Source organism: Aricia agestis, chromosome 7 (genome assembly GCF_905147365.1).
Source record: "Aricia agestis chromosome 7, ilAriAges1.1, whole genome shotgun sequence".
Classification (NCBI taxonomy): Eukaryota; Metazoa; Arthropoda; class Insecta; order Lepidoptera; family Lycaenidae; genus Aricia; species Aricia agestis.
The window spans coordinates 17,505,762-17,517,832 of record NC_056412.1 but is presented as its reverse complement, the minus strand read 5'-3'; the positions used below and the strand labels follow the sequence as shown (position 1 = coordinate 17,517,832).

Sequence of the window (12,071 nt, the reverse complement as noted above, 5' to 3'; positions counted from 1 at the left end):
GGATAAGAAAGGAAGGATGGATATGGGTCGGAAGTGAGAAGGAGGTTCGTAGGTGACTGAACTTTGGGTATAGGGATGACTGCAGCTTTTCGCCAACAGCTTGGAAATGTGCTAGAGCATAAGGAAAAGTTAAAAATGTGACCGAGGATAGGAAGTGTAACGGGGAGGGTAAGGGTAATCATTTTCCGGCTTATACCATCAACACCCTGAGCATTAGACTTGATGGTTGCAATTATTTTCTCAATTTCAGGCAAAGAAACAGCTTTAAATACGAAAGGAGATAACTGAGGATCAGGTGGAGGAGATGTCAAAAGGGCATTTATGGACTGCTGTTTAACGGAGGCTGGGATGGAACAAGTAGTGGTAAAATGATGATTGAGGGCATCGAGGTCAAGATTGGGAGAAGGGGAGGACTTTGGTTTACCAATTCCTAAGGAGTTAAGGAAAGACCAAACCTTAGCAGGATCTCCATTGCTAACTGAAGAGTGTATGTGGCGACGCTGTGCATCCCTACACAATCTACTACATCTATTTCTTAGCTCTTTATACTTTTGATGATTGAATTCAGAAGGACTGTTTCTAAATTTGACTTTGGCGGCGTTTCTTTTAGCCATAAGTCCCTTTATCTCATCGGTAAGCCACGGAGCAGGCAGGTGTTTTAGCCTAACAGGTCGTAAAGGTGCATGTAGATCAAATATTTGTAATAGAAGTGTATTAAGAATTTCCATCTTTTCGTCCACAGTAGTAGGACTTTAGCAATGCTTTCAATACAGTAGACCATGACATTTTATTACTCCTTCTTAGATCGCTCAATCTATCTCCTGAGGCCGTCAACTGGTTCCGCAGCTTCCTACAAGGACGCCGGCAGCGTGTTAAAATTGACAATAAAATTTCCTCATGGTGTGATGTATTTGCAGGCGTGCCCCAAGGTAGCGTGTTATCTCCTCTTCTATTTTCCATTTTCATAAACTCTGTTTCACAAATAATTTCTTCTTTCTACCATATGTATGCAGACGACTTACAAATCTATAGACAGGCCTTACTTTCCTCACTTTCTAACGTGATTGCTCAACTTAATACTGACTTGTCAGAAATACTAAAGTGGAGCAATTATTACGGTCTTAATCTCAACCCGAAAAAAACCCAGTGCATCATCATTGGTAGCAGGCAGCTGATTGCTAAAGTCGACTGGGCTAACTTACCAGAAATAATTCTTGACGGGGCTATCATCCCCTATAGCTCCTCCGTTCGCAACCTCGGTATATACTTTGACCGCAGTCTTTCATGGAACACCCAAACTCAAGAACTCCGCAAGAAGCTCCTCGCTGCCACTGCTTCTCTCAGACGCCTCAGTTACTTCCTTCCTGTATCAACCAAAATCTCATTAGTTCACGCTCTACTCTTTCCCATCCTAGATTACGCAGATGTCTGCTACAGTGATCTAAATGATCAACTTCTTTCTTCCCTTGAACGCCTGCAAAATCTTTGCATCCGATTCATCTTTGGTCTGAGAAAATACGATCACATATCTAACTACCGGACAGAGCTAAAGTGGCTACCTGTTAAGTTGCGTCGGAATACACATATTCTTCATCTTCTTTTTAATATTCTATTTAATCCCAAAACTCCTGCTTACCTCAAACAAAACTTTACCTTTCTTGGACACAAGCATCCTACACTTCGCTCAGCCAATAAATTAACTCTTGCCTTCCCTTCCCACAACACTAACTTCTATGACTCTTCCTTCACCGTCTCTGCTATTCGTCTGTGGAATTCTTTACCCGAAAGCATACATAAGTCCAAATCTATTGATAATTTTAAAAAAAGACTCAAACAATATTACTTAGATTTAGCTGCAAACTCTTAAACCCTTACGATTTATCCTCTTCTTCGATTCATATTATTATATTACTTATATGTATTTATTTTATTCGGTATAAAGTATCTATTATATTTATTTGTGTATTATATTTATTTATTTATATACTAATAGTATCTTATCTTATTTTTATTTTAAATATTTTTAGTTATATTTTATGGTTGCCTGGTAGAGACTGCTTCCAGCAGTAAGGCCGCCAATTCAAACTATTTCTGTTTTTGTAACGTGTGTAAATTGATCTGTTTTGTTTGTTTGAATAAAGAGTTTTTTATTTTTATTTTTATTTAGCACTATACACCGCCTCCCAGTTAATAGCCAAAAGGTCAACTTTGAGCTTATCCGGGTCAATTGCGTTGTAGTTACGCTGCATGACTATGCGAGGTTTGGGCTTAGGACAACGGATCTTATAGGAGAGGAAGATCAGGTCATGGTAGGAGAAGGCTTCAGCGTTAAATTGCCCATGTGTACTAACGTGATTCAAGGAAGAGACTATAATCAGATCAAGCAAAGATGGGGCGCAGTTAGGAAAGAAGTGTGTAGGGTTAAGAGGAAGGATATTGAGGTTAACGGAATTTAGTAAGGAACGTAGTTTGGTGGCTCGGGTCATATGTACATTTTCTTTGTATTACAATTTATTTTATATTATTTACAATTTATTTGGTTCTGTTTCACTACCTGTTGCCCGCGACTTAGTCCGCGTTAGCATAGTACCTATAATAATTTTAAAGGAGATGGATATTTTTTTTCCAAAAAAATATCCATCCAATAAATTGGGGTTTGGGGGTCGCAGCCCTCCCCCTCCTTTTTGCTTCGCCTTAGTCGGGTAAAAATAAGTAAACGCTTCAGTTCAGTTTTTACTCAAACTTGAACAAAATAAAATAGTCCTTTAAAACAAGTTTTTAAGGCACCTTAAAAACGTTTGTTTTCTAATCTTGTATTCTTAAATTGGTACTTTGTACTTTTATAATATAACTGATTTAAAAGAAATTTTTAACAAAAATATATGTTTAAATAATACAATACATTAACATACTTTTATCGCAAAAACTACTGAAACTATTTTGATGAAACCTGCAGTATTCCCTGCCTGTTTTCACCAACCGCCTCCTAACGCTAAGTGGTCCCCTAGCGGCCATTTTAAGGGTACATATCCTTCAAGATTTCACGAATTTTTGTGTGTCACCGTGTCACGTTCGTCCTTAGGGCGTAAGAACTTTTGCTAAACATTACTTTTTTGAAATATGTTTGTTTTAAGAGATATTTATGGCTAGGGAACACTTAGCGTTAGGAGACCGTTGGTGAAAACAGGCATTATTTAAACAATTTACTCTTTAGTACAACAAAATATCGACAATGTCGTCAAACAACGACGGACCTGCAAAATATTACTTATATCAACAATAATTTTATTACAGAAGAACTGTTTAAAGTTTAGGATTCATATTTTCCTATGTAACTTTTTATACATCAAGAAAATATAAAAATCTCAATCTGTTTTTTTGAGGTCGGATAAAATATATTACTTATATATCGTATCGTAATCGTCTCGTCTAGTGCAAATTCGGTCTATTATTATAAAGCGCTGCAGCGGCAGGATCAAATTACAGCTTATAACCTACATGGAGGGTTTTTGTTCGCTATAACCTCCTCCTTTTTGGAAGTCGGATAATGATGATGCGTCTAACCGGTCGAGCTTCGACCCATAATTTGGGAATAATTTCTTAATACAGGTATTGAGGTTAAGCCAAGGACATGTATGATTAGATGCCTAACGCCGGTTTTAAAGAAAAAAAAAAACACTTTGGCCTGCACAGTAGACGTGAGTAGACGTGATGATGATTTTTTCTATTTATAAAACCACTTTGTTCATACTAATATCTAGTATCTCAGGCAGGACGTTTGTGCGTTATCTCGCGCTTTAACCGCTGAGCATATTTTGAGGAGAAATGTATTGTTAGTTCGCCTGTATTCAGAGGACACACTAGAGCCGTTTTTCCATACAAACTTTGTCCCCTGTTTCCTCTCGGGATAATGCCGGTAGAGTTATAATTTTTTCCGGAATATCTATGGCCACTACACAAATAAAACATAGGAAGCTCAAACCTTGTTTTAATTTTTAAATAAAAAAAGTACTTAAATCGGTTAAGTTGGAGAAGAAATCAGGGAACAACGAATCGTTGATTTTCTGCAGTTGTCTCTATCGCGCTCTACGGGGGGAGGCTGGAGGTAAGGGCAATAGATATTACTAGTACTTTTTTTCATTTCTCTAGCCCTTGGTGTATTCTCTTATACGAAGTATTAGCCTCCAGGAGTCCAGGCACACACCTATTTTAATACGAAGGTTTCTGACTTGGCTCATGATTCTGACCATAGTATATAAGCACATATGGGGGTTAATGATGATCGGTATATACATAGGTAGGTACGCGTATCTCCAGTAAAAATGAAAAAGAGTCATGTGTATAAAAGTGCGGATAATAAACGTAACAAGTTTGCCCGTTAGCGAGTACGCCGCTTGTTATGACTTATGACTTTAGCTCCGGGACTTTCATCATCATCACTCATCATCCACATCATCATCATCCTAAGAACTGATCAAAAATAGTTAACAAGTCACAATGTAGAGCATTTTTTAATCAATCAGTAGCTTTAAAAATACTGCAGCAATATTCATTAAGCTACTCAATAATTAGTATATTTTACAAAATATATTATAATATAATATAAAATATATTATACATAATATACTTACTCTGGTCTCTGGCACTAGCCAATGCCACTTACTATTAAGGCTACTGCCAGGCCCGGTAAAAGTATTACATTTTTGACTCTTTGGGGGGTAACGATTCTCGAATATGATAATAGAATGTGGAAATAGAATACTAGAAAAGTATTCTTTATTCTTCCCGGTAAGTATCATCTCCATATCCCTATAAATTGCCGATTTTGATGTGGATACAGTAACAAACAGACAGACGTATTTTCGTATTATGATATTAATAAGTATATGGATTTAAAACCAACCACCAAAGATGGCATTACTTCTCACCAAGTTACGTAAAATATTAACTGGGAATCGGCATACAGATATGTTTTGGGCAGTGCGCATGCGCGTCGCGACCCCAAATGTTTGGTACAGGTCGCAAGGTCAGGTCAATGACCTCCCAACTACCCCATAGCAGTCATGACTTTGGGAATGTTGATGTTCTGTCATGCTTTAGCACTACTAAAATATACTGTTATATTATGTACTTTAAAATATGGGCTAAACGAGCAAACGGATCAGCTGATTGAAAGCGATCACGGAATCACAAGTCTCATAGAAATAAACACTTGTCTAACTAATTGTCGCCCAAATTAGTATTTTGAGCGAAAAGCTTATATTTCTCTCATATAAACTATTTAATGATTTTGATGAATAGTACGTTAACACCACACATGAAAATCAATTCAGCGGTATAAGTAAAAGTTTTCACATTTATGATTATTTTATTTTATATTTTTTTTACTTAAGTACTAACTATGTAGTTGTAATACATATAATATGTGGCTTAATAGTATTTACAAAAGAATATTTAAAAAAGCAATGGTCATATAATATTATGTGGTAACTGGTAAGTTCTCAATCGATATGAAATCCGGAAAGCAAGCGCAGAGCTGAGCCAAAATGTATATCGATTTGTTATGAAGTGAGATGTCGTCATTTTCAATAACCCCCCCCCCCCCGATTCCGCAATCTTAATCCAATATTGATATAGCTTCGGTCCAGTTAAAATCAAACGTCAAACGATCTAGACTTAATTTTATATTAAAATGAGAAGTTTGTCAAAATCTTTATTTAATCACAGATTTAAGTAATTAAATATTATATACTCTCTCTCCGTGTGAGTGTTAGTGTTTTGAACAATAATTAGAAAGTGTTTGACGTTGGTTTACTATTTTATGACTATACTTACTTTATTTATTTTGGCGTTTTATAGCACTGCATCGAAACCTTCACGAAGCTCGTAGTCGTAAAATTGGATTAAAACAGTATAATCGGGGTACCGATACAAAAAAAAAAACAGGGAAAGCAGCAAGAGCTAAAAAAGTAATATTAGAATAAGCTATGGTCAAATTATAGCGCTAAAAATATAATTATAGTTTTACGTTCAGTAGCTACTGTAAAATATTATGATGAAGCGTTATATGAACAAAGCTTAATATCAATCAATCATATTATTATTACATTCATGAAGTTGTTACCTTAAGAATACACTTTAATACAATAGACACATAGCACTTTTCATCACAGGACTTTTTTTTCATAATCTTTGTTTCATTAAAAATTTTGAGATATAACTGGGATTTATAGACGGAGAGCCGGCGGCGGTCATAAAATTTTCAATATTTGCTTAAGGCGGGGTTAATTGTTCATAAAAGTTGGTGTTGCGTTATTAATGACTTTTACATTTGCCACAGAGTAAAAGAGCCTTCATATTCCGAATTAATAATATTCCGAATATATGCCAGTATTCTGGCCAGTCCTCATGAATCATGATGTATAGATTCGACGCCAAAGTGTTGATTTTATCTAAAATATACGCTGGTGCATAATGCATTAACACATGAAGAGCACAGGGAAAGAATGATCAAAGTTATTTTTTATAAATTAGAAGATAAATGATTTCTTAACTTATAAGACTCATAAGTACTTAAAGAAATGACACAATAATAATAATTTCTGTCTTAAAATTACTGCTAATACTTTGGTTTCATTATTTACTAAAAAATAAAAATATTGTATATTTTTAATGAGATTTATTTAATATTTTTCCAGTTCAGGGCCAAACCTAAATCATATAAATGTCACAGAGCATGAGAACGTCAACTGACGTTTGACAATTCGTTCGAAAACTTGTAAGAACGATCAAAGTCCTCGGACTCTGATCGTTTTTAACTTTTACCGCTTAGACTATGATCACTAATAACTTTTATGTAAAAAAATAAAACGTAATTTATCGTGACTTTGTACGTTTATATTCTTTTCATGCTTAGTGACAGGCAAGCTTAGCGTCTTACGAACATAGAAACTTAAAATTTCGCACACGTAATAAAAAGATTTTTAAAATTTCCTGCTTCAAAAGGGGAAATAGGGATCAAAAAAGTTTGACGGTAATCGTCAACCATCAGGTGACCGTTTGCTCCTTAATTTTATAAAAAAGTGCCTATTTAAAATAAAATTTGCCAAACAATAATTAAAAAAAGCCGAACTTTGGCAGGGAAACTTAATTCCCTGCCAAAGTTTGGCTTTTAAATCTTTCTTGAACTGCCTCTCCCTAACAATAAATAACTGAAATGATGAAGGTACAGTCCAGTGGTAAGTGCAGATAATTCTAAGGCGGATAAGATTAATGGGTAATAACTAATAATAGTGCTTTAGTACTTTAGTACTATTATAGTACTATCACTATAAAAACGCCTCGTTTTATGTCAGGTTGTAGTAATTTGCGTTATCTTGCTTGAAATATTAATATTTGTTGTGTATTAATATTGGTTGTTGTGGAGGTTTTTTGACAAAGATTTATCTGTTCATCCGCAAGTTTGATTGGCTAACATCGAAATATTAACCCTAGTGAAAGATAAACTCCATTTAAAACCCTAAGAAACTGGCCTAATGCCTGTTTTCACCAACCACCTCCTAACGCTAAGTGGTCCCCCAGCGGCCATTAAGGGTACATAATACATATCCTTCAAGATTTCACGATTGTTCGTGTGCCACGACGAATCCTTAGGCCGTAAGAACTTTTGCAAAACATTACTTTTTTTAATGTGTTTGTTTTAAGAGATAGGTATTTGACCCGCAAAGATCGCCAGGGAACACTTAGCGTTAGGAGACCGTTGGTGAAAACAGGCATCAGTGACGCAGGCTCCTTGCCTACAAGTTAAAGGGCCTGTTTCACCACTTTCTGATAAGTACCGGATAGGCTATCGACAACTTTTTTTGACAGACGGAGTATGGGGTATCTGTCAGACTATCCGGCACTTTATCAGGAAGTGGCGAAACAGGCCCTGGGAGAAAACTTATTATCGCATACTAAATCTAAAAAGTGTGGTCAAAATTGGTCCACTATTTTCAGATTCGATGAAAACAAAGTACAAACATAATATTATTTGAATACTGTTTGCATACCTGAACCTGTCTCAGATAAACTCGGCCATGTATATGCCCTCACATTCAGAGTGAGTGCTTACTGTAAAAAACGGTTCACAGAACTGATAAAATAACTTTGTCGAAGACACGAGCACATTAGGACGACACGCAGCGGGATGGGCCGCTATATTATACTAACCCCTTTTTTCATTTTCATTTTTTCATTCAGCTGTTGCCTGCTATCATAAACAATAACTGATAGTTATTTAGTGTGTGTATGTGTCCTTTATATTATAGTAGAGTTCTGTGAAAGTATCAGCGCAATGTTTTTTATGATTTGTATAAACAAACGCCGAAAAAATGTACTCTTTCAGCGCTGCTACTTTAATAGTGAACTAGAGAGTTCAGCTTGTAGAGACAAGAAACACGTACCATAAAGTATTATCACTTAGTTTTGTTACACCCTGCATAACAGAAAGTAAAAAAAATCCTGTTTTTTTTTTAATTTTCCCCTGATTCATCGCTCCTATTGGTCGCAACAAAGTACAAACGACAAACTAAATAAATACTCTATTCTCTACTTAATACTCAAGTCTATCTTAAATACAAGTTTGAATAATAAAGTCAATATACCTAGCGGAATAGAGCAACAATCTCGAGCTGTCAAACGTAACCGAATTTGGTTTTCATCTGTGTGAAAAATATGTGTACGTATACACTTACACAAGCATGATTGAACATGAATTCTATGAGATTAAATTGTCAACGTGCGGCACGTGCCGACTGGACGTCAAAAAGAGTACTGCTGTCATGTATCACACGTCTTTTTACCACGCAGTGTTACTGATAGTGACATCTCCCTTGCTAAGGCCTCAGGCCTTTGTTTCTCTATTCCGCTAGGTATATTAACTTTATGGTTTGAACTCAAACAATTATTATGCTCAAATATCATTCAAAATGAACACTTTCCTTTGTATTTAGTAGAATTTATTAACGTTTTCCCGCAGCTTAGCAAACAAAATGGAGTCTTTATTGATGGTCTGTTGTCTCAAAGTGTTGCTCACTCTATTGTGAAGACTGCAGCCGCTCAAAGTGCGATATCTTCTTATTATTTCAACTCTTATTTCCTTGAGTAATGTTTGAAAAAAAACAACGAGTTGAACTCCGGGAGTGCTGCAGAAGCGAGAGCGAGTGTTCGGCAGCAATACTGAGCCGATTTTAATGTAATTTGGCACAGGTATTATTATTTTTGTGGGAAAAAGTACGGTTCCCGGAATTTTTTTTATTTACGCGGTCGGAGCCGCGCAGGATCCTTTGTTGGGAATAATGAATGGTTTTTTTAAGCTTATAAATATAATATGGACAAAGAGTCCAATAGCGATGCGAAATTATAAGTTACAATTTTATTAATTTAAATAGCAGTAGTCATTTTGAACTCCAAAACTAGAACAACCTTAGAAAAAAGCGAAGATATAGGTACATCTTCCTCTTTCAGTATTCTATACTTACTTGTCTGGTAGGAGTATTAGGGCCTGTTTCACCACTTCCTGATAAGTGCCGAATAGGTTATCCACCACTTAACTTGACAGATTCGGCACTTTATCCGAAAGTGGTGAAATAGGCCCTTAGTGTTCTGTGCTTACTTGTACAGTTCATGCACGTCCTTACATCCGAATGAATCCAGTACCCACATGTTAATGAATGAAAATGAATGAAACCCGCATATCATTGTGTGTCAATCTGGTTCCTCTTCAGTTCTAAAATATAAGCTCTACCTTTTGTTTAAACTTCAGTCGAACTTACACTATGGTCTAAACCACGAGACTAGCTATAAATAATGTTCATTATGAAGTTTTGTGACTCGCTTCGTGATTCGGATTAAAGACAATTCCCGCGACTACTGGCCGTTTTCTCAGGTTTTTGACAGGAGTCAATCTTTTCAATAGCGTCGTTGATTGGTGGGCAGACGTAAGGCAGTCTAAAATCCTAGAGACTAGAGAGTTTTACCCACTATGCTCTTACCCCCCCAAGTAGACTGATCACCTGATTGTCTGACAAGTAAGATGATCCATGCGTCGGATGGGCATGTAAAAAGTCCTGCGCCTGATCTCTCGCCGGTCGTGTCGGTCTTCCGTCCCACTGGGTTATGAGAGTAAAGGAATAGAGAGTGCTCTTGTGTACTGCGCACACACTTAGGCACTATAAAATTACTCCTGAGTAAGTAGCCTGGTTTCAATGAAACCGGCCACCGTCACCGAAACCGGTGTAGAAGCTATTATTATGCCCTTACCTTGTTAACCGTATTACCTGGAGCTAGAATGCGGAAAAATAGTTTTTTCACATTTTAATGCTGCTCATAACTCATCACGCAACATTAAAACAATACAAAAAACGTGTTTTTTACCAATTTTGTCTAAAATTTAGTGCGAATCCTGAATCGCACTTGGCCGGTTTATGTAACAGTGTACTTAGTGCCCTAGGTATACTAATTAGAGACTAAACTTGAGAACACTCTTTTAAAACGCGTCAGCACTCTCAAGCGTGGAGTAGGGGGTGCGTGCGCCCTTGTGAAACGCTGAAATTGACAGTTTACGTCGGCTTAAAGGTACATTTTCCTTATAATCTCAATAATTTCGTATCTAAAAATAAAGTAGAATGTTTGATAATCATCATTATCAGTCCACAATAGTGGTAGTTTAGTAGCAGAGTATAAAGATAGATAAGATGTAGGAACAGGAGAAGAAGGATCCATGTTCTTTCCGGGGTCTCAAATGTATTTAATATACAAAATTTCATCAAAATCGGTTCAGCGGTTAAACCATGAAGATGTAACAGATACGTGGACACAATTTAGGACTATAAAGTAAGTATAAAAATTAGTAATTCATGAATTGGTAGTACGTACTACGTACTACAGCAATAAACAGAAATAAATATTGAAAACAAATACTAAAATTTCTGTTACTAAATTATTGATAATAACACTTTAGCATGTGCAACAACAACAGTGCATAATAATATGTGGTGATATAGTATTGATTAGAAGATGTAGAAATACAAACACCTTCATGATGTTATGTTTACGTAATGTAACTATGTAGAGACTAGCAGAGTATGAATGTACGATCTATGGGCGTGATCCTTATGAAAACATAGCCTTAGGTCCTGGCAGAAATAAATCAACCTTCTGTATAATATGTACTAAGGTGGGAACATAACAAAATAAGACCAAAACTGAGACAGAAACCTTCTTAGAAACCCCCAACCAGATCTTAGGGAGGCACCTACCTAAAGTTGTAAGTTAGCCATTTTGCGCGTAATTTTAAACACAAACATAACATTTCTGAGGCATAGCATCCAGATTCTGGGTTCTGACATAAAACTTTAGTTATTTACTGTGTTTTGGGCTTTATAATAAACATACAAAGGTTGTCACAGGCTACCTCTACCTACTGTATATTCATTGGAAGAGTTTCATGATTCAGGCGTCACCTCCGATACCTCCCGAATATTCCCAAAATGGGCCAAAATATACAACCTCCACTGACCTGGTATATACCGGCTCAACACACACACACACACACAGTTACATAACACACGAACATACAAACTTTCGGGCACACACGGGGTGTTTTCGCGCGGCGGCGACAGAGTTCAGACGGGCACTGGCGATATCGAGCGAGGATCCCTCCCCGCGCCGCTCTAAAACAATTTATAATACATACGGAGACGCAGCATCCCTTCGCCACGCCCAAACGAAATGCGACCTTAGCTCCCCAAGATTAAGTTCAGAATACAAAACCTAGAAATTGCCGCAGAGGCAAAAATGTCGGTAGTTTTTCGCGAGGGGTGCGAATTGTGTTTGGTATCCGACTTCCATAATTATAATCGCCAATAAACCTTGTCAATAGCCGCTATTGCCTGTTATGTCTTTAAATTCATCGTAAAATCCTTTGTTTTACCAAAAGCTTGCGATGATTCGGGATAAGTCGTAGAACCTAGGTTTTGGAACAAAATGACTAGCTTTCACCTGTTTATCTTTACATTAATAACCAAGAC

The 12,071-nt window shown here is 36.6% G+C and overlaps 1 protein-coding gene across 1 annotated transcript in view; it reads right to left on the bottom strand.

Annotated features, from left to right (window-relative positions):
• Positions 1–11,665, bottom strand: part of LOC121729126 (SH3 and multiple ankyrin repeat domains protein 3) — a 212,994-nt gene extending 201,329 nt beyond the window's left edge. Inside the window, exon 1 of the mRNA XM_042117520.1 lies at positions 11,561–11,665. The gene's annotated coding sequence lies outside the window, so the exon portion shown is untranslated. The remainder of the gene's footprint in view (positions 1–11,560) is intronic.
• Positions 11,666–12,071: the final 406 nt, after the last annotated feature.